The 22,701-nt window shown below is 45.8% G+C and overlaps 1 long non-coding RNA gene across 1 annotated transcript; it reads left to right on the top strand.

The window, feature by feature from the left end:
* The first annotated feature begins 14,022 nt into the window (after nt 1-14,022).
* On the top strand, nt 14,023-15,682 carry LOC120878983. Its single transcript, XR_005724681.1, has 3 exons — nt 14,023-14,033; nt 14,989-14,993; nt 15,582-15,682. It is a non-coding gene; the product is annotated as an uncharacterized LOC120878983 (long non-coding RNA).
* Nucleotides 15,683-22,701: the final 7,019 nt, after the last annotated feature.

Raw genomic sequence — 22,701 nt, 5'->3', positions numbered from 1 at the left:
AGGCTGCCGTCTATGGGGTCACACAGAGTCGGACACGACTGAAGCAACTTAGCAGCAGCAGCAGCAGCAGCTTAATTTTAAATTCTCTTCACAAGGGACACCTATGGGGTGGCTGAAAAGGAATAAGCCTTGGGATCAGACCAATTTCAGGGACAATTAAGGCTTCTTCTCTTGCTATCTGTGGGACTCAGCAAGTGATTTCCCCCTCTTTGTGCCTGCATCTCCTCGGCTTTAAAGACCACTAGTAACACCTCCTGCATGAAGATTAAATAAAACTATCACCAGGGAAATATTTACGACAGTCACCATCACAGAGAAGGTATTCAGAAATGGCTTCCTATCTCTCATCTGTACTACATAGAACTCAATATCTGCCTGTCACTTTAAACGGATTGATGATCTTTTTTTTTTTGGTCTCCAAGACATGCATGTTTTTGGAAAGAAGGAGGAAAAGAGAAATCTCATTCTGATATTCAGAAGCAATTATATTAATATTCATTTTATTCTTCCAAAGGTTCACACCAGTCAGCACGCTAAAAAGAAAAAAAAATCATACTTGATGAATTCTACCTTGGGCACAAGATTCCAAAGATAATCTTATATTTAAACATTTCCTCTAAGCAAACTGAAAAAGGCCATTTATTCTTTGGTGCATTTTATATTCTGATTTAAAATCAATACAGTTTCACAAAAACCACCGTTCAGTCATCCACTCTTCCCCTGTAGTAATACCTCTGCCATGAGGATGTGTGCCCAGAAATTAATTTTCAAGATGACTTATACCAAATGCTTTAAATATCAAATACTTGTATATTTAATTTTAGCAATTTTTGATGTAACTCATTTTAGAAATTATACTCCCATGCCTTCTTTCAGCAGAGTTTACAGACTGTAATTTAGTTCTTCCTTGATGACTCACTGCCATACTTCGGAACATAACTTATTGCTTTGTGCTATTATGCCTTGATGCACTCAAAGACCCCTCAAGCCTGAACATCTCCAAGTTCCTTCACTCAGGATCCAAAGGCTCCACCTAAGGGATTTCCCTTCGTCCACCCCATAGAGAGGCTCCATTCAAACAAGAGTCTCCTTCAGGTTCTTCCATTTTCACAGCAGGATGCTAACCTTACCATTCTCTGTGTGTGTGCTTAGTCGCTCAGTCATACGCAACTCTTTGTGACCCCATGGACTGTAGCCTGCCAGGCTTCTCTACACACAGGAATCCCCAGGCAAGAATACTGTGGGTTGCCATATCCTCCCCCAAGGGATCCTCCCAGCTCAGGCACTAAACCCGAGTCTCCCGTGTCTCCTGCATTGCAGGTGGATTCTTTACCCACTGAGTCATCAAGGAAGCCCTCACCATCCTCCGAGATGGCATTAAAGTTCACAGATGAGCCTTTCCTTACAACAAACACTGATTAATCACCTATAGCATGTCAAGTACTACAATAGTGCTTAGTTTGCTTTATTTTTTCATTCAATTTTCATTGACATCTTCTTATGGGTTGCCTGTTTTTGTTGTTTCAGACCTAAAGAAACTAAGATCAGTGCAGGTAACGTAACACAATATCCTCAAGAGAAGCTGAAGTTATGGCAGGGTTATCAGAAGAGCACTGCTGGAATTACATACCATAGACCCATAAGGAGGGGACTCCTAGAAAAGAGGGATAATGGATGGACCTAGAGATTATCATGACACTTCCCAGGCAGTGCCAGTGGTAAAGAACCTGCCTCCCAATGCAGGAGACAAAAGACATGCTGATTTGACTCCCTGGTTCGGGCTTTCCTGGTGCCTCAGACACTAAAGAATCTTCCAGCAATGTGGGAGACCCTGGTTTGATTCCTGGGTTGGGAAGATCCCCTGGAGAAGGGGATGGCAACCCACTCCAGTGTTCTAGCCTGGAGAATCCCATGGACAGAGGAGCCTGGTGAGCTACAATCCAAGGGGTTGCAGAGTCGGACACGACTGAAATCACTTAGCACACACAGAGATTATCATACTAAGCAAAGTAAAAGAAACACAAATACTGTATTGTGTCACTTATATGTGGAATCTGAAATGCGACGCAAATGAACTTCTCTACAAAACAGAGACAGACTCATAGACACAGAGAAAAGACTCATTGCCGGGGGTGTGTAGGGCAGGGATGAATTAGGAGTTTGAGATTCAGTTCAGTTCAGTTCAGCCGCTCAGTCATGTCCGACTCTTTGCGACCCCATGAATCATAGCACGTTAGGCCTCCCTGTCCATCACCAACTCCGGGAGTTCACTCAACCTCACGACCATCGAGTCAGTGATGCCATCCAGCCATCTCATCCTCTGTCGTCCCCTTCTCCTCCTTCCCCCAATCCCTCCCAGCATCAGAGTCTTTTCCGATGAGTCAACTCTTCACATGAGGTGGCCAAAGTACTGCAATTTCAGCTTTAGCATCATTCCTTCCAAAGAAATCCCAGGGCTGATCTCCTTCAGAATGGACTGGTTGGATCTCCTTGCAGTCCAAGGGACTCTCAAGAGTCTTCTCCAACACTACAGTTCAAAAGCATCAATTCTTCAGCACTCAGCATTCAGATTAACAGATGTAAACTATTATATATAGAATGCATAAACAACGTCTTACGGTACAGCATAGAGAACTATTGATATAATGAATATATAAGTGTAAAATATAGCAAGCAAGCTAAGAAAGGAAGCTGGGTTCAATACATTATTCGGTGTGTCTGTAACAAGTATGAGGCGTGAATGAATATATGGCTGAGTGGAATATCCAAGCTGAGAAGCTGAAAGCCAAGGTGCTATAGGGGCATTTAGCTTGAATAGGAAGGCATCTAAGATAATGGCAGGTGGTGAAGAAAAGAAGACCCAGGGACCAGAATGAATGGAGGCTGGACAGCAACGTGTGAGCAAAAGACCAGTCCATGACTGGCCAATCTGGTAGGCACCAGGGTAGCTGGCAGCCCACTGTAACTTTCCCTGACCAGCAATGCTCTTAAGAGAAGAGTAAGGGGGAGATTTCCCTGGTAGTCCAGTGGTTAAGACTCACACTTCCACTGCAGAAAGCATGGGTTTGATCCCTGGTTGGGGAACTAAGATCTGGTATGCTGTGTGGCATAGCCAAAAATAAATCTAAAAAAAATTTTTTTTATATTGATGCAAAAAAGTCCAGGATGAACTAAAATTTTAATGTTTTTAAGAAATATATGAGCAGGAGAAGGTGTGGCTAAATGGGAAAAGGAACCCACAGCAGGGCTCCTTGGGTTCCAAGCATTACAAAGTTTAAGGAGACCCTTTTAGTCATGTTTGCACAACTGCCTAATGGGAACAGACATTCTAAGAGGATTGCAGGGTTGTATGACTGCACATTGTGAGCTCCCCAGGAAGCAGCTGTGGGGAGGTTTGTTTGTCTTAAAGGAGGACTTGGAGGGAGCTCTAATGGGAAGAAGGGGAAACATCAGTTAGAAAGTAGTAGACCTACTGGGCTCCACCCTGCTCCCCTCTCCCAGGCCTGTGTGTGCCCATCACTGAGTTACCGTGTTGGCTGGTAACAACCCATTATTGCTCTGTCTCCCAAAGGACTTTCCTGAGCTGACAGGAGCTGCTTGCCCCAGAAATACTTGGGTAGACAGATGCCCCAGAGTTGGATCCACAGAAATGGCCTTGCTTGTTTCATGGTGGAAAGCAGATCCGGCTGAGCTTAGGTGAGGCACCCCCACCTACACCTGCCTTCTTCCCTGTCTGTTTCTGCTCTCACTCCCTCTGAGGTTTCCACTGAGAGCAGCCTCTCAACCAATCAACTGTACAAGATCCATCTTGGGATGTGACAGGTAAGTCTGCATCACAGAACCTGAGGCAGGAAGCAGGGGGGACCACTCCATGGAGGCCACATAACTGTCCAGGGTCACTTGGCTGACAAATGTCAGAACTAGGATGACCATCCAACCACTCTGTCTGTGACTGAGGGTGGTCCCAGGATGCCAGACTCTTAGTTTGCAAACTTGAACGGTCCCAGAAAGAGAGAGAGAGAGAGAGAGAGAGAGAGAGAGAGAGAGAGAGAGAAAGTTGGTCACTGTAGTCAGATTGGGATTCAGTCTCAGGTCTAGAGAATTCCCTGGAAGCCCAAGGGTTAGGATTCCAGGCTTTCACTGCTGAGAGTCAGGGTTCAGTCCCTTGTTGGGGAACTAAAATCCCACAAGCCATGAGGTGAGGCCAAAACAAACCAATCCAAGGTGGTCACATTCTAAACAGCCCCTGGCTCTAGAAAGTGTCTTTCATTTAAATGCGTGTTGGCTCATGTATAACCTAGGCACCTACTCACTCAGGCATCAACAGAGAACACACCACCCCATGGTGCCCACAAAGGGACGTCTGTGGTCTTTGAAACCATCCCATCCCTCTCCTAGAACACAGATTCTTATTTGGGGTCCATGGAAGGGCTTCAGGGGATCCATAACCCTTCTGATAAGGGTGTTCTTTCTTTCCTTCTTTCTTTTTTTTGGAGAATGACTGCAGATTTCATCAGATCCTCGAAGTGGTCCTCAACATAATTAAGGTTAAGAACCATTGTACAGGAACACATTACTTTTATTTCCAGATTAAGTTGAACAGTGGGGTGCTGCACTTCTGTCTCATACTTGCTGGCCTCAAGCAAAGCTGCTTCCCACTTCAATGGCCAAAACACCCACCTCTGCATTTACTAGAGCATAGTGGGTGGGAATCATCTACCTTCCTCCCCAGGTTGTCTTCATCTCAGTACCTGGAGAAATTTTTCCTTTTTTTTTTTTTATTTAAATGGAAACTTGAAACATATTTGTCAGGGTTGGCTGAGGAGACAGGAAGGGGAGGTGGTTCCCTACAGGGAGCGGGTGCATCAGGGACCAGGAAGTGTTTCAGTGTCCCCACCTGATGATCAGGAGCTCGGAACAGCACTTAAATAGGACTGTGGGTATTTGTTTTAATTGGAAGAGTGTTAGTCTATTACTGGAGATTCCTGGTATTAATTCCTCTGTATGCACTTTAATGAATATGGGCTCTATGCTCACTGAGTGCCAGGAAATCTCTTCTAGGAACTTGGTGCAGCTATAAACATGACAAACTCCCTGCATCACGGAGCTTACCATCTTGCAATGGAGAGAATCAATTTAAAAAGCAAATACATATGTAATAATATTAAAACAGTTATATAGTGATGAGTGATATGGAGAAAAATGAAGCAAGCTCTGAGGGGCTATTTGACTAGGGTGGTCCAGGGAGACCTCCATAAAGAAAAGACTGGATGAGGGGAAAGAGCCCTGGAAACATCAGGGTGACTTTCCTAGCCAGCAGTATGGAGTAAAAAGCCCGTAAAGGAAAAGGAAATTCTAGAGTGTGTGTTTTGTATTTTTTTTTCTTTTTTTGAATGGGTTGAATGGGTGGTGTTATCGACCTTGTGAGTCTAAAAGAACACTTTTATTTCCTCATTCTATATACTCCCTGGGATGATCACTGCTACCCCCACGCTCTCAATTAACATCTATGTGCTGATGATCTTCTAAGTTCAGATTCAAGTCAAGAACTCCTTTCCGAGCTTGACTGATACTTCTAATTACCTAAAACATACATGGATTTCCACAGAGATCTAGAAATATACTTATCCAAAATAGAAGTCATAATTTCCCCCTCAAAATCTCTTCCTTCCCCTGTGTCCACAGGCCAGTGAACAACATCAAGGCCAATCCATTAGAAAATTAGGAGTCATCCTTGATAATTCTGCACTTTCTGATACTGTATATACTGAGTCATCCATACTTCCCACTGTTCAACAGCCTTATTGTTTCTCAAGTTTATTCTCCTTTCTTTATCTCTGTGACCTTAACCATGGTCAGGACTATCACTACCTCCTGCAATGGCCTCCAATCACATCTCTACACTTCTTGACTTGCTCCCCTCCCATGCACTCTCTCTACCACAGCCAGAATCCAAAATATAGATCTATGTCTGTCATTTCCCATTGTGAAATCCTCTCACTGCTGAATAAAGCTGGAGGCATCACATTTGCTGGTTTCAAATTACATCACAAAGCCACAGTAATTAAAACAGTATGGTCATGGTATAAAAACAGACACATAGAATGGACAGAAATAAACCCCCACATATACAGTCGACTAATCTTTGACAAGGGTGTTGCAAATACACAATGAGGAAAGGATAACCTCTTTGATAGATGGTGTTGGGAAAACTAGATACTCATGCAAATGAATAAAACCAAACCCTTATCTTACACCTTGCACAAAAATGAACTCAAAGTGGAGAACGTAAGATTTGAAGCCAAAAACCTCCTGGAAGAATACATAGCAGGGAAAGTTACTAATGCAAGTCTTCGCAATGACTTTTTAGATACAGCACCAAAAGCACTGGCAACAAAAGTGAAAATTAAATAAGTGAGACCACATCAAACTAAATAACTCTGCATAGCAGAGGAAACAATCAACAGGGTAAAAAGGCAACTTACAAAATAGGAGAAAATTTTGGAAGCTATATATCTGATAAACTGTTAATATCCAAAATATTAAGGATACTCAGACTAAGGAACTCAGACAACTCAATAGCCAAAAAAAAAAAAAAAGATAAATGTTGGCAAGGATGTGGAGAAAAGGGAACTCTGGTGCACTGTTGATGGGAAGATAAATCAGTACAGCCATTATGGAAAACAGCATGAAAGTTTCTTTAAGAAATTTAAAATAGAACTGCCATATGACTCAGCAATCCCATTTCTGGGTGTATGTCCAAAAGAATTGAAATCAGGATCTCAAAGAGATATCTGCAATCCCACACTCACTGCAGCATTTTTCACAACAGCCAAGACACAGGAGCAGCAATGCACACTGTGGATGAATGAATGAAGATGTGTATACAGACAATGGGCTGTTACTCAGTCTTTAAAATAATTAAAGAAACCCTGTCATTTGTAACAACATAAAAGAAGGATATAATGCTAAGTAATATAAGCCAGATGCAAAAATTGAAATGTTGTAGAATCTCATTTAAAGGTGACATCAAAGACAGTCAAACTCACAGAAGCAGCAGGTAGAATGGTGGTAGCAGGTAGCAGGTAGCAGCTGGGGAAGGAGCACATGGGGACACATTGGTCAGAGGTGCATGCATGTTAAGTCATCTCAGTTGTGTCTAACTCTTTGTGACCCCATGGACTGCAGCCCACCAGACTCCTCTGTCCATGGGATTCTCCAGGCAAGAATACTGGAGTGGGTTGCCATTTCCTACTCCAGGGAATATTCCTGACCCAGGGATCAAACCTGAGTCTCCTGAGTCTCCTGAATTTCAGGTGGGTCCTAGGGCCACCTGGGAAGCCCTTGGCCAAAGGTACAAAGTTTTAGTTTTGTAAGATGAGTAAGCTCTGAAGAGCTGATTCAGAGAATGGTGACTATAGGTAACAATACTGTATTGTACACTTGAAATTTGCTAAGATGAGTGATAAGTGTTCTCATCACATCTGATTTTAGTCTTTCAAAGATCTCTCTAGCTGTCCTGTGTAGAGTTTAGTGAAAGTGCACATATGGAGCACTGATGCCTACTTACAGGCTCTTGTGTTAGTTCAGGTGACAGATGAAGGCACTGAGTGTGGTAAAGATGTAAAGAAACCTCTGAGTGTCGCCCATGAGCCCTCCCTCCTCTTGACCTACATTCATGGTTAAAAGGCCTTACAGTGTTCCTCTGATATTTTTCTGATGAAGGAAGTAGTTTGTTCATTCAACTGACCCCTCTCCATCTCTCCCTCATTAGGATTCCTGCTCTCACTATCCCCTATCCATCACGTTTCTTCATCTTAATGCCCATTCTTGAATTCAAGACTTTTTTCTTCTGATGGCACCCAGTGGCATGTGGAATCCCAGCTCCCCAAGCAGGGATCAATCCTGTCTTGGAAATAGGAAGTCCTATCCACTGGACCATGAGGAAAGTCCTAAATTCAAGACTCTTATCTGAAAAGTCTCCAGAGAGGCCATCATATTTCTGCCTTGAACCATCTTCTTGACTCCAAACTCTATTCTGAAGCTAGGGAGAGTTGTCTGTCCACTTCTAAACCTCTCCATGTTTCCCAAGATCTTCAGGTTAGAGGACATGCTCCTTAGTTGGCCTCAAAAGACTCTCCAAGACATGCCCCTCTTCTGTCCCCAGCCTCAACAGACACTGCTTGACTTGTGTTCCAGCCCTGCCCATTCATATCACTTCTTTGCTACCTCCAGCCTCCACAGCTTTACATGTTACCTCCCACTGAGGGCCCCTCCCTCCACTTGGAAATTTCTGTAGATTTCTTTTAGGCTCTCTCTCTTCTGTGAGGGCTTCCCTGGTGGCAAGAGTGGTAAAGAAACCACCCGTCAATACAGGAGACAACAGAGATGAGGGTTGGATCACTGGGCCAGGAAGATCCCCTGAAGGAGGGCATGGCAACCCACTCCAGTATTCTTGTCTGGAGCATCCCATGGACAGAGGAGACTGGCGGGCTACAGTCCATGGGGTCACAAAGAATCCAACATGATTGAAGCACCTTAGCACAACACACTCTTCTGTGAAGACTTTCTTGACTATCCCTCCCAGGAAATGTATCGAATGTCTCTCCCCTTTGCTTTCCAGAACCCCGCCTTGCCTACTTCATTCTTTTGTTTCCATGCCTGATCCCCAACTACCTGGGGTAGCTCTTGGCCTTGTTCACAGGTGAAACCCCTGCCCTGGTGTGATGAGTGACACACGCCAGGCTCCTGATTCAAATTTTCTGACCTGACAGACAGGGCCTATCCAACCACATCAGAGATGGAGGGCCATGGAAAAGAGCCTTGGCCCAGCCAGCCAATTTCACTTGTGATGCTAAAATCTCCCTCGAGAACTGCTCCTGAGATCAGTGTGCAGCCATCTAGAAATGATTCATGCTTGAACAGAAATATCTGATGTTGCTGAGCACCCAGAGTCTGGGAAGCTCAGCGAATATTAGGGATATCCATGAATTCCCTTCAGCTCTCGCAGGTAAGACAGAGCTTCATCCACACAGTGTCTTATATTTTTAATGAAAGAGATCTTCCAGGATGGACCAGAGCAGCAGACCATCTTACTTGAGGCCAGATAAGAAGCAGGGGTGGGACAAGGAGAGATGGTAGGGTGCACTCAATGCCTGCTTAAGTCCTATGACCATGGGACAATTCTAAAAGAGAAATATTGTGAGGAAGAAGCGGGTATACATGCATGAGCTGTGCTTAGTCGCTCAGTTGTGTCCAACTCTTTATGATCCCATGGACTGTAGCCCATGTATCCCCATGGACTGTAGACTTTGTCCACGGGATTCTCCAGGCAAGAATACTGGAGTGGGTTGCCACACCCTCCTCCAGGGGATATTCTTAACCTGGGGATTAAACCCAGGTCTTCCGCATGGCAGGCAGGTTCTTTACCAGCTGAGGCCATGTGCATTAAAATGTAGTATTTGGACAAGTGACAAGCTTTGACCCAAAAGACAGCCAGATGGCCACAGAAGTAACCTTGGTGAGGAGAAACATTAATTAACAGATGGAAACACTGAAATCAGGAAGATGGGGCTGCCAAAATCACCCAAACTGTTTATAGATGAATAAACAGAGGCCCACAAAGGTGAGGAAGCCAGGTCAACAGTCCTGTGAGCAGTTAGGTTCAAAGTCGGGATGAGCACTTAGCGCTCAAATCTAAACCTTGAGCTTATTCCACTGTTTATTAGTATCTTGCATGGAAAGAGGGCTCTTAGAAACCACCATCTTCCTATTCTCCCCCTGCCTGTCCTCTGCCCCCAACACCCTCTAAAAGATAAATGAAATACAGGCATAGAGAGAGAATGCATTTGGGGACATTTCTCAAAAAAGTTGGAATGTCTATTATGGGCAATTACATCTGTCATTTGGAAATTCCAGATGTCGTGAAGTATGTGCCAGGCACGCCACTTCTCTTATACCGTATGCTGTGCCCACCCATCGTGAAAGGCAGCTGTCATTTTACAGAGACAAGGCAGATGGCTGAGCGGACAAAGTGGGGCACTGAAGGTCACAGAGAGCTAACAGGTGTAAGAGTCAGCATTTCCAGCTCACTCTGTCTTACGTTGTATAATCGTATAATCAGACACAGAGGTTTTGCTCATTTTCCAGGACCAAAACAAATTAAAAGAAATAAGGTACTGGGATTGTTTTTTCCTGGACAACTGCCCATTCATTCCTAGTGCCTGGCATCTTTGTGATACAGGGATCACCATATTTCACAAATGAGAAAACAGGAAGACCAGGTGTCCTTGTGCTGGGCCCTCTTAGAACCAGGATTCAAATCTAGGCCTTCCTGATCCAGCCTATGTGCTTTTCCATTACACTGGAGCTGAAATCAAGGAAAGATATTGAAGGGAGAGAAGTTCATTTTCAGTTTAAAATACTTCATCAGATGTTTCCAGCAAATGTTATAGGAAGGCCATTCAACACCAGATTACTGTTATTCTAAAGTACTCACTCAAAAAGATATGTGCATTTTTAAGACAAAATATGTGTTTTTGTTCTCCTTCACTCTGCTTCAGTGGGTTGACCCTAAATAACGCACAACAACCCAGCGCACATCCTTCAGGCTGACTGCACAGACTAAGACTGAGGAAGGCAGCTCAGACAGCCTTTGTGCAGCCTCTTCTGGGGCCAGTGGTCATGCTGCAGATAAGACTTGTGCCCGCCTTCAGCAACCATTCGTCAGGACAGCAGCTGTGCCAGGGGCAGGGACCACAATTGGGATAGAATAGAACCCGGATCCTGCCCACAGGAGGCATGGAATCTGGAAGAAGAGTGACAAATGCAAGCGATGACAACGTGACACAGCACACGCTGTCAGACAGCAGGTCCACAGTGCTGTGGGAGCAGGGGAGAGTCCAGGAAGGCTTCCTGGAGGAGGGGGCATTTGAGTTGTGTCATGAATGGAGAAAGGAAATGAGAAATGGTCCATTTGAGGCAGAGAGACCAACGTGAGCAATATCAGGGTTAGAAAAGAGCATAGAATGGTATAAGACAGTCCAGCCCTGCCATCAAGATGTAAACCTTCAAATTAGGCAAACATTTGGTAAACATCTGGCATTACAGAGCACAGCTGGATGAAGGTGAACTTTGCCCCAACTAGCTCACAATGTGTGTCCAACGAATCCATCTAACCAACACCGAAATGGGTCCCCACGATGTGCAAATCACTGTTCACAGGGTAAAATGCTTAGTCCAGCCCTGCAGAGAGCAAACCTCAGTGTTCCCAAACTAGATAAGTACTGCATTTGATGCCAAAGCCCTTGACCTTCATCATCTGCAGGCAAGGATGACATGCTGTGTTTCCTCTGATAAAGCCCTCTTTATATTTCCCTGAGTATATCTTGGACCTGACTACAGGGTTTCAGCTGTGAGTCACTGACTCCTTGTTCATAGCTGAAGTGCATTGAATGATTTGCTGATCTGAGAAAGGGAGTTTCTTTAGAAAACAATGATAATTCCTTTTATTTGCATGAGACATTAGGTTTTGAAAAGTTCTTCCCCCATCCACCCTCCCCATCATCCCACCTGACTGTCCCAAGAGCCTGGCAAGCATCAAGAACTATTAGCATCCCCATTCCACAGATGAGACAAGGGAGTCTCAGTGAGGTGGGGAAATTCAAGGTCACACAGCAAGTGTATGAAGAAATCAAAGCTCCCATCCCTGTTTCCTGGCTCCCAAATCATGTCCTCTTTTCTCTACACCTCACCATCTGCCTGGAATACAGTAATATCATTCTCATTAAGACACAAATCCCAAATGAAAGGCTGGTCAAATCACAACCCCACAGGCAACATAACTACAGCATAAATTAAAAGCCCAATTAAAGAACATGGCCTTTTAACTGGGACTTATCACTATCCCCAGAAGCCCGAGTATAAAGAGAGAGCCTGTAAAAGTCAATGGCTGCCCATCTCAGAAATTACCCAGAGACCCACTAACCCATATGCAAAGAGACGTTAGACCCAAATTATTCACCCAACTTCATCTCCCTCCTCTAAAGTCTTCTGGAGCCCTGACCCCTGCTGAGCTGGGTTTGGAATCATGCCCAAACATTTGCCCCTCTCTCTGGTCTGCAGACAAGGTTAACAGTCCATTACTTTGGGAATAACACTGGTGCCTCTCAGGTCTGACACATCCCCTAATATCAGGAACAGCAGAACCTGATGGAAAAACAATGCCTCCGTAGTTGAAAGAGAACTGAAGCTGAATTTTCTAGCTGTTTGAAAGTGAAATAGTTTGCCCATGGCTGGTGTCCTCTTTGGCCAAGGGGACAAAGAGTGTTATTGTAATCCATGAAAGTCTTATTTTGCTGACAATAGTTGTAAGGACGGCTAGACATGAGTTAAGGGGGAAAAAAAGAGGGAATTTTTTTACCGTTCATTTATAATTTTATATCTATTCCCACTCCACCCCTTATGGCCAAAGGCAATCACGTGATAAACTTTAGGGATACCCCTGGGTCCAAAGATGGTAACAGTTACCATTCCCCCTTGTCTAAATATCCCTTCCAGTTGCTAGGCTTGAAACTGACTTTACAAAACAAGACCTGGTGAGCCCTCTGCTCCCTTTCCGTATCAAATGCCACCCACCCTTTCCCCTGGCCAAGCCACAGGGTCAGCCTGGACCACAGAGAATCACTATCCCTGCCTCAGTTCGCCCCAACATGGTCCCCCTCCCCAGCCTGCTCTGGGTCAAGGGCTCCGAGAACCTGCCTCCAGAAGGGTCGGGATGTGCCCTCTCAGCCTCTGTCTGGGACTTCCGCGGGGATCACCTCGTTAACCCAGCGTCTACCCACCAAGTCACATCAGACTTGCCCCTCGTACCCTCTCAAGACGTGTCCAGATGCGCCCTGAGACTAGAAGACAGAGACTGGGGGAGACAGAAGGAGATAAAGCACATTTCGTGGCGGTGGAATCCCTGTTAAGTAAGAAAGGCACCCAACTAGCAACCACGCTTCCAGAAACGTCACTGCCACAGAGGACAGAGTTTTGCAGCTCTCACCGGAGCGCTCTCACCTACCTGGCTTCCCACTGCAGGGTTCCCCTCTCTCACCTCTGGAGCCACCAGCTCCTCGGTCCCTTACTCAGCTCTTTCCGCCTCCTTCAGTCGCCAACACTTGCAGCGGCAGTGGGAGGACCGCGGAGTCCGGGCACCTGAGAGCTGGGTCTCGGGTCCCCACAGCAAGGCTGCCTGGAGGAGGAGCGAGAGGCTGCTGCCCTCGCCGCCGCCGCCGCAGCCGTGGTGCTGATGCGGTTGCTATGGTTATGGAACTCCGCAACTGCCCCCTTCTCCGCGCAACAGCTGTCCGGCCGCGACCTCTTCCGGGGCAGCTCCGGTGAAGCGGGGCCGGGTGGCAAGGCCGGAAACGCTGGCGAAAGGGATCTGCCGCCACCACTGCGAAAAGAAAAAAAAGGACCGAGCGCCCGCGCTCTAGGCTCTCGCCCGCTGGCTCCGCTCACCTCCGCGCCCTCGCTTCCCCCGTTCCCTCGCCGGGACGCGGCCAGACCCCGGCACCCGGCGCGCAGCGCGCCCTCGCGGCCTGGAGAGCTGTTCCTGCCGCCGCCGGCTGGCCCGGATCCCCGCAACCCTGCGCACCGCCCCGAGGCTGTGCGTCGGACGCGGAGGCGCGGCGCCCCCTTTCCCCAGCCTCGGCCCTCTCCGCCGCCAGTCGGCGACGGGAGCCCGCGGCCCGGGCCGGATGTCCAGGAGCCAGACCCCGTCCGCTCGCCCGCCCGCCCAGCCCGTGTAAGGGGGCGCAAGCAGCTCGAGACCCGAAGCCCACCGGCTCCCGCCAGCCAGTCGGGCCGCGAGCATGCTCAGTCTTCGCCTCGGGAGTTGCCCTCCTGAATTAAAGAAAATAGAAATAGAAAGGTTCTCTCCAGACCTCACGCTAACCTCTTCCCCGCCCAGGGAGGCAGGGGACAGATGACAGGGGTTAGAGCAATGATGGTAAACTTTGAAGATGACAGGGGTTAGACCAATGATGGTAAACGTTGAAGAGGGGCCTGGGGGGCGGCCAGGGGCAACACATGAGATGCCCAAGAAAGGCTTAATGCCCTAAGCAATCAATATTCCCAATACAGTCAGCAGTGGCTGTCAATCAATTGGCTAACCCATCATTGGCTAGTCACATACTTCATGCTGGACATTAAAGATTCAGACATGTCTACGATTTGGTCCCCAGACCAGGGGAGAAGATTGAGGAGAGTTAAACCGACTTCCTGTCTACTGGGCATCCTTCACCAGGCATTGCACATGGAGAGGTCTCTAATTCTTGCCATCTCTGTTTTAGGAGGGACTCCCAGCATCCATGATACAGAAAAGAGACTCAGAGGAAAAAGCCAAGATTGGGACTATGGAGACCAGTGCTTCCTCCTTTAGACCGGGTTGCACTAATTCACAATCCAAGAAGAGATGTGCTTGTAACCAAACAGTTACAACTAGGGTGATTAGTGTCTAACGCAAAGGAATGTGCCCCAAGACCTATGTTCCCATTCACCCCCAACTCCTTATATGGTAAAATAGCATTATGGCTTATCACTGTGAAGCCTTCCTCTTCAGTTCCTGCTCTGCTCATGGTAAGGAGAGGAGAAGCACAGAGATACTATAGAAACTGAGGCCTCCAGGCAGTTAGGAGTAGGGAGCTGTGTGGACATGACCCATGTATCAGGACCCAGGGGTCTCCCCATGGACACCAATCACAGATCCCTGGTGGTCAACAAGATATCCAATATCATGCAACTGGAGCAATGTCCTGTAGGTCCTAAGGTGCCCTCGCCCCATGCCCTCATATGGACAGAAACTCAGGGCCCTGCTCCAAACTGGTGCATTCTCAGCTTGGCTGAATGAGGCTCTGAACAACTAGGGGACTACAAGAGGTCTCAAGAAAAGCCCTCCCTGACCACTGCCCAGAGTGGGTCTAGGTGGAACCAACTGAAAAGCAGAAGTAACCCTCCACAGTTATCCCACCAGCCAGGGACTGACCCACCATCCATCAAATCATACAAGCCAGAAACCTAGCATCACGCTGGGGTCCTGGGCTCCCTGCCTGCTTGTCTCTACCCATCCTATTCCACTCCACCTGCACACACCTAATGAGATACCACCTTCAGTCATTTCCACCATGTAAGCAGCAATCAATATTGTCATTAGCAGGGATCTCACAGGAATTTTTTTTTTTAAATGTCTTACAGCAGGAGGCAGTGAGTACTGGTGTCTCTAGAGAAAGGGGTCTCAGTGTTATGTTTGAGGTGAGCATCTCCAGATGGGACAGGAGGACACTGACAGATACAAAGCCTAGTCCAGCCCCAGGTGAAAGGTGACACCCCACGTGAAGAGCTGAGAGACACAGCTAAGTGTGGGGAGCTCCTGGCTGAGTTTGGTTCTGGAGGGAAGGAGGTAGCCCCCCTCACAGGGCCACAGGGGCTCTAGCCCCTTCAGAATGAGCAAGCGATGACAGGTGAGTGGGCCTGCATTGTCTCACTTTGTTGTAGAAAGCAGGCTTTCAATGGTGACATCCTGTGGCAAAAAGAAGCAACTGTCTTTTCATGTGCCTGTTGGTCATCTGTGTGCCCTCTCTGGACAAGTGTCTATCAGATCTTCTGCTCAGTTTTTAATCTCAGTTTGGTTGTTTTCTATTGACTTGTGTGAGATATATATATATATATATATAACCCCTTACTGGTCACATCATTTGCAAATATTTTTCCTGTTTAGTAAGCTGTCTTCATTTTGACAATAGTTCCCTTTGAGAAATACAAATCATAATTACAGTGAGGCTTCCCTTTATAGCTGTTAGAATGGTCATCATCAAAAGGGCTATAAAACAACAAACATTGGAGAAGATGTGGAGAAAAGGGAACCCTTGTACACCATTTGGAGGAATGTAAACTGGTGCAGCCTCTATGGAGAACCATGTGGAGGCTGCTCAAAAGACTCAAAACAGAACCACTGTAGATTCCAGCAGTTCCACTCCTGCTTATTTCTTGCTGTTGTTTAGTTGCTAAGTCAGGTCAGACTCTTTTGCAACCCCATGGATTGTAGCTCGCCAGGCTCCTCTGTCCAAGGGATTTTCCAGGCAAGAATACTGCAGTGAGTTGCTGTTTTCTTCTCCAGGGGATTGTCTCAACCCAGGGATTAAACCCACGTCCCCTGCTCTTCAGGTGACTTTTTCACCATTGAGCCACCTGAGAAGCCCAGGAATAGAGCTACCATATGATCCAGCAGTTGCACCCCTGGGTATATAGCCAAGAAAAAACAAAAACATGAATCTGAAAATCCCCATGGATCCCAGTGTTCATAGCAGCATTGTTTATAATAGCCAAGACATGGAAACAGCCTGTGTCCATCAACAGATGGATAGATGGGCCTAGTGGGCACCAGACACTATTTTAAACTCATTTCATCTTCACAACAACCCCTAGATAACCCTTTTAGGAGGAAACAGAGGCAAAATTGCAGAACGTCACTGAAATCACACAACTAAAGGGAGCTAAGCCTGGATTTCAGCTCCTGACTACTGTGTAACACAGCCTGTATGCTCTGTTGTGACTATGGTTTACATTATCTGTTGTCCATACTTGTAAATTATATAGGAATCCTACCAGCATCATCTACTGCAGGGTTCTCAACTTCTGCATTGTTGATATTTGAGACCAGGTGATTGACATGAGGACTGATGCTGAAGCTGAAACTCCAATACTTTGGCCACCTGATGTGAAGAGCTGACTCATTTGAAAAGACCCTGATGCTGGGAAAGATTGAGGGCAGGAGGAGAAGGGGACGACAGAGGATGAGATGGTTGGATTGAATCACAGACTCGATGGACATGAGTTTGAACAAGCTCCAGGAATTGGTGATAGACAGGGTGTGCTGCAGTGCATGGGGTCAAGAAGAGTTGGACTCGACTGAACGACTGAACTGAATTGAAATGATTGTCATGAAGGCTGCCCTGTGCATTATGGGATGTTTAACACCTTCCTTGAACCCTGCTTACTAGCTGCCAGTAGCACCCTGCCCCCAACTCCACCACCCTCAATTCTGACAAACCCAAAAATCTCTAGATATTGACAGATGTCCCTGGGCAGGGAGTGGGGTGAGAAAAATCACCCTATATTGAGAATCACTGATCCAAAAAATAAACTTAGGGTAAATTTTGTAACAAATTATAATGAATGCAAATAAAATTTCAAATAAAATTACTTACATTTTTAAAAATTAGGCCAGAATTTATTAGGTATGATCAGATCATCTTTGCTTTTCCTTGAAGATTGGGCTGGCAAAGGTTCTATTCCAGTCAAGGTGCTCGCTTGATCTTTTCCTCTTGTTCGCTCATATTTCCCTTGCAAGTATATCTATCTTTAATCTATGTACATGTATTTCAAAGGCGGTCTTTTCAAGTTGTTTAACCAGCTTGAGAGGATCAGTTTAAATTCGTACATGATCATAATTTAATTCCCTGGTGGCTGAGATGGTGAAGAGTCTGCCTGCAATGCAGGAGACCCAGGTTCAGTTCCTGGGTGGGGAAGATCTGCTGGAGAAGGAAATGGCAACCCACTCCAGTATTATTTCCTGGAGAATTCCATGGACAGAGGAGCCTGAGGGGCTACAGTCCACGGCGCCACAGAGTTGGGTACAACTGAGTGACTATCACTTTCACTTTTCAAGCACCGATGTGCTGTAGCATTTCCCATTATGCTGAATGAAGGGAACCACTGTCAAGTTCTACTCGCCATATGGCACTTGGAACCACCCCTGAGATCATGCAAGGCAGGTGCCCATCGACATGTGGACTGAAAGCATCCTCAATCCATCTTCATACTTAACATTAATGAAACAATCATTTTTAAAGGCAGAGTTCAACGTAAATGGACACTTCAGTATATTTGGACTCTAGATTCTAAAATATAGTCTCACACCTGCCCACTCCCAACCTAGAGACCTGCCACTGAAAAAAAAAATCAATTAGGGATCCCTTAGAATCAGAAAGTCCCAATGTGAAACCAACTTCAGCCATTTCCCACTTATGTGACTTAGGACTATGTGTGTAGGACATAATCTGCCTGAGCACATTTCCTCATCTGCAGATTTACAATGTGTAATACACACAGGAAAGGACTCTAGCCTCTGGCCAGTTATGGTTGGTGTTCTAATTCATTCTAATTCTTTGCAGCTATGAAGCTGCATTTGTCAGCCCTCCTCATAGCTGATGGGGAACTTCATGATGGAGTCCATGCCAAATCGGATGAGCAGAGGTGATGTAACTTCCTATGGGAGGAAAAAGAGTGGGTGTGAGCTACACACACAGGCACACACACACACACACACACATTCACATAATGTTTCTTCTATTGGTACAACTGAAAACAAAAAAAATGAATAAGCCCAAACAAGAAAATGGCCAATTCAAAATGGAGACATACCAGATGTTGCCTCTGAAGCTCCTGATGGTGGTGGCCTGACCTGCATCAGACTATGTCACCGAGATTTCAGTTAATCTGTTTACAGGTTAGCACTGAATACCTGACATTGGCTAGCACTGAGTAGAGAAACACGAACTTCCAAACCACTAGATAATCCCTGGAGTAGGAAATGGCAACTCGTTCCAGGATTCTTGCCAGGATAATCCCATGGACAGAGGAGTCTGGTGGGTACAGTCCATGGGGTCACAAAAGAGTCAGACATGACTGAGCACACATACAGATAGTCCATGGTCAGGGAACTAGATCCCACATGTCATGTCTGAGAGTTCATGTGTTGCAGCTAAAGTTCACGTGCCCCAACTATGGCACAGCGCAGCCAAGTAAATATATATATGTATATATGTTTAATCCACAAGACCAGCAACAGTTGACATGGCCACACCAGGAGATGAATGCTATTACTGTTCAGTTTTTTCCTAGATGAGAAAACTAGGCACAGCTAGTTGTTGATTGGAAAAAAAGCACTGCCTAAAAGTTGAAAATCATTTGACTCAGTAGATTTTTCTGAGGACTTCAGCCTGGAAAACAGCCTCTGAAACCGTTTGAGAGACTGCTCCTAAGAGGTAAGAGGGGAGCCGGGATATATAGGTGCTGTGCAACAGAAAACAAGTAGCCAGAACATCAAAAGATTATTGTTAATTAAAGAAAACTAAATATCTTGAGTTGATGAATTTAGTGCTCTTTTAGGTATGTGTTGTTTGCATATGGAAAGATGCAAAAGTCTGGACTCACAGGAATCATTGCTTTGATACCTACCTTAGCCACTCAGGGCCAGTACCCTGTTCTTTCTCACCTGGAGTCCCTTCAGTTCAGTTCAGCTCAGTTCAGTTCAGTCGCTCAGTCATGTTCGACTCTTTGTGACCCCATGGACTGCAGCATGCCAGGCCTCCCTGTCCTTCAACAAATCCTGGAGTTTACTCAAACTCATGTCCATTGAGTTGGTGATGCCATCCAACCATCTCATCTTCCATCGTCCCTTTCTCCCCCTGCCTTCAATCTTTCCCAGTCTTTTCAAATGAGTCAGTTCTTTGCATCACGTGGCCAGAGTACTGGAGTTTCAGCTTCAAAGTGCCCTATTGTAGATGATTGTCATGCCTGAGGGCTTGTCTCCATCCTAAATTCCCTCATAGCTCACTGTTAGGGTGACGACTTGATGACTGCAGCATCCTCTGTTTGCTGACAAGGCAGGCAGCATTTCGTTCATCCACAGAACTTCCCCAAGTTGGAAAGGTGCACAATCAGGGTTTGACCCTAACCAACCAGTCCTAAGGTCTACACACAGGACTTCTGCTCTGTTGCTTCGAAGCCTTGGGAGCTTTCCAGGCTGAAGTCTGAAACTGGTTCCATTACCCGGAAGGTAAGGAGAAACCAATGAAAGAGGCCACTTCAGATGGATAGGTGGTAGGTTTAATAGGCAGGTACTTACCGCAGAGTCTTGTCTTGGGCTTCAGGAGACAAGTAAATCTCCACACATGCCAGCCCTGATTGCCAAAGTTTGTAGAGAGGTGGTCCTGGGGTTCAATCACATATGACCACCCAGAAGGTCCCAACTGCTGTTTAGTCATTAAGGCTGCATTCTTGGAAAGTGTTCTCATTGCGGGGAAGGTGGCCAGAGTTTACATTCCAAGGACAGGGGAAGGGTAAGGAGCCTCTGAAATGACCCCTGCTCTGGTGTCAAACAGCGATCATGTCCTCTTCATGACTTCCTCTGACAAACTCTCTGACATCTCAAAAAAGGTTTATGCGATGAATGATGGAATGCCAGGCAAAGGACTTACTTGCGTTTACTTGTCACACTTCAAGGTGTTCATCACTTTACTGCTGAAAAAAGAAGTTGCAACAAATAAATCATTAGTGTCTTTCAGAATTCAAACACTTTAAAAGAAAGCGGGAACTACTGAGTTGATAGTGTGATGATATTAACAAATAAACACTTGAAAGACAATGCTGTGAAAGTGCTGCACTCGCTATGCCAGTAAATTTGTTAAACTCCTCTGTGGCCACAGGACTGGCAAAGGTCGGTTTTCATTCCAATCCCAAAGAAAGGCAATGCCAAAGAATGCTCAAACTACCGCACAATTGCACACATCTCACACGCTAGTAAAGTAATGCTTAAAATTCTCCAAGCCAGACTTCAGCAATACATGAACCGTGAACTCCCTGATGTTCAAGCTGGTTTTAGAAAAGGCAGAGGAACCAGAGATCAAATTGCCAACATCTGCTGGATCATCAAAAAAGCAAGAGAGTTCCAGAAAACCATCTATTTCTGCTTTATTGACTATGCCAAAGCCTTCGACTGTGTGGATCACAATAAACTGTGGAAAACTCTGAAAGAGATGGGAATACCAGACCACCTGACCTGCCCCTTGAGAAACCTGTATGCAGGTCAGGAAGCAACAGTTAGAACTGGACATGGAACAACAGACTGGTTGCAAATAGGAAAAGGAGTACGTCAAGGCTGTATATTGTCACCCTGTTTATTTAATTTATATGCAGAATACATCATGAGAAACACTGGGCTGGAGCACAAGCTCCAATCAAGACTGCCAGGAGAAATATCAATAACCTCAGATATGCAGATGACACCACCCTTATGGCAGAAAGTGAAGAGGAACTCAAAAGCCTCTTGATGAAAGTGAAAAAGGAGACCAAAAAAGTTGGCTTAAAGCTCAACATTCGGAAAACTAAGATCATGGCATCTGGTCCAATCAATTCATGGCAAATAGATAGGGAAACAGTGGAAACAGTGGCTGGCTTTATTTTTCTGGGCTCCAAAATCACTGCAGAGTGTGATTGCAGCCATGAAATTAAAAGACGCTTACTCCTCGGAAGGAAAGTTATGACCAACCTGGATAGCATATTAAAAAGCAGAGACATTACTTTGCTAACAAAGGTCCATCTAGTCAAGGCTATGATTTTTCCTGTGGTCATGTATGGATGTGAGAGTTGGACTGTGAAGAAAGATGAGCGCTGAAGAATTGATGCTTTTGAACTGTGGTGTTGGAGAAGGCTCTTGAGAGTCCCTTGTACTGCAAGGAGATCCAACCAGTCCATTCTGAAGGAAATAAGTCCTGGGTGTTCATTGGAAGGACTGTTACTGAAGCTGAAGCTCCAATACTTTGGTCACCTGATGTGAAGAACTGACTCATTTGAAAAGACCCTGATGCTGGGAAGACTGAAGGCAGGAGGAGAAGGGGACGACAGAGGATGAGATGGTTGGATGGCATCACCGACTCAATGGACATGGGTTTGAGTGAACTCCGGCAGTTGGTGATGGACAGGGAGGCCTGACATGCTGCAGTCCATGGGGTCGCAAAGAGTCGGGCACGACTGAGCACTGAGCTGACCTGAACTAGCTAGGCTGCAGAGATGCTGTTGTGTAACTCAACAGGGAATGGGGGCAGAAGTCCCGGGCCCTCCCAGGAACAGCCCTTCCCCCAGGTCCTCTGCTTTGGCTCCTCTGAGAAGTACCCCCAGAATACATTTTCATGCAGATTTCCTGAGTTTTTCAGATGCTAAAACCACCACCAAACAGAAGAAATCAACTACTCCATGAACGTGAGTCTGAGTGAACTCCGGGAGATGGTGATGGACAGGGAGGCCTGGCATGCTGCGATTCATGGGGTCGCAAAGAGTTGGACACGACTGAGTGACTGAACTGAACTGAGTGTGTCTATATTAATCCCAAACTCCTAATTTATCCTTCCTCCCCACCTTTGCCCTTGGCTAACCGTAAGGACATACTGGGGAGCACAGGGAACTCTACTCAATACTTTGTAGTCACCTTCCTGGGAAAAGGAACTGAAAAAGAATGGATATATGTGTAGGAATAACAATCAATTTCCTGTACATCTGAAACTAACACAAAATTGTAAATCAACCATATACCAATATAAAAGAAAAATGAAATTTAAAAAATGAGGTTGCTCCCACAGCCTTCAAGGAGACTCGATATCCTAACCTCCACCTGCCTCCAGGCTGCAGCCCCTACGACTCTCTCCCTGACTTACTCTATTCCTGCTGCTCACGAATCCTTCTGTCCTTCATTTTTAGTGGACAAACTTGTGTTTAAATGATACTAATTGATCCTTAAAATGAGAATTATGAGCAAATTGTTTGTAAAAATGCTCTAAGTAAATAACATAAATAGCAGTGGGAAGATTAAATCAGGAA

The sequence above is a fragment of the Oryx dammah genome, unplaced genomic scaffold (assembly GCF_014754425.2).
Source record: "Oryx dammah isolate SB20612 unplaced genomic scaffold, SCBI_Odam_1.1 HiC_scaffold_19, whole genome shotgun sequence".
Lineage (NCBI taxonomy): Eukaryota > Metazoa > Chordata > Mammalia > Artiodactyla > Bovidae > Oryx > Oryx dammah.
This window is presented reverse-complemented; position numbering and strand designations above follow the sequence as displayed.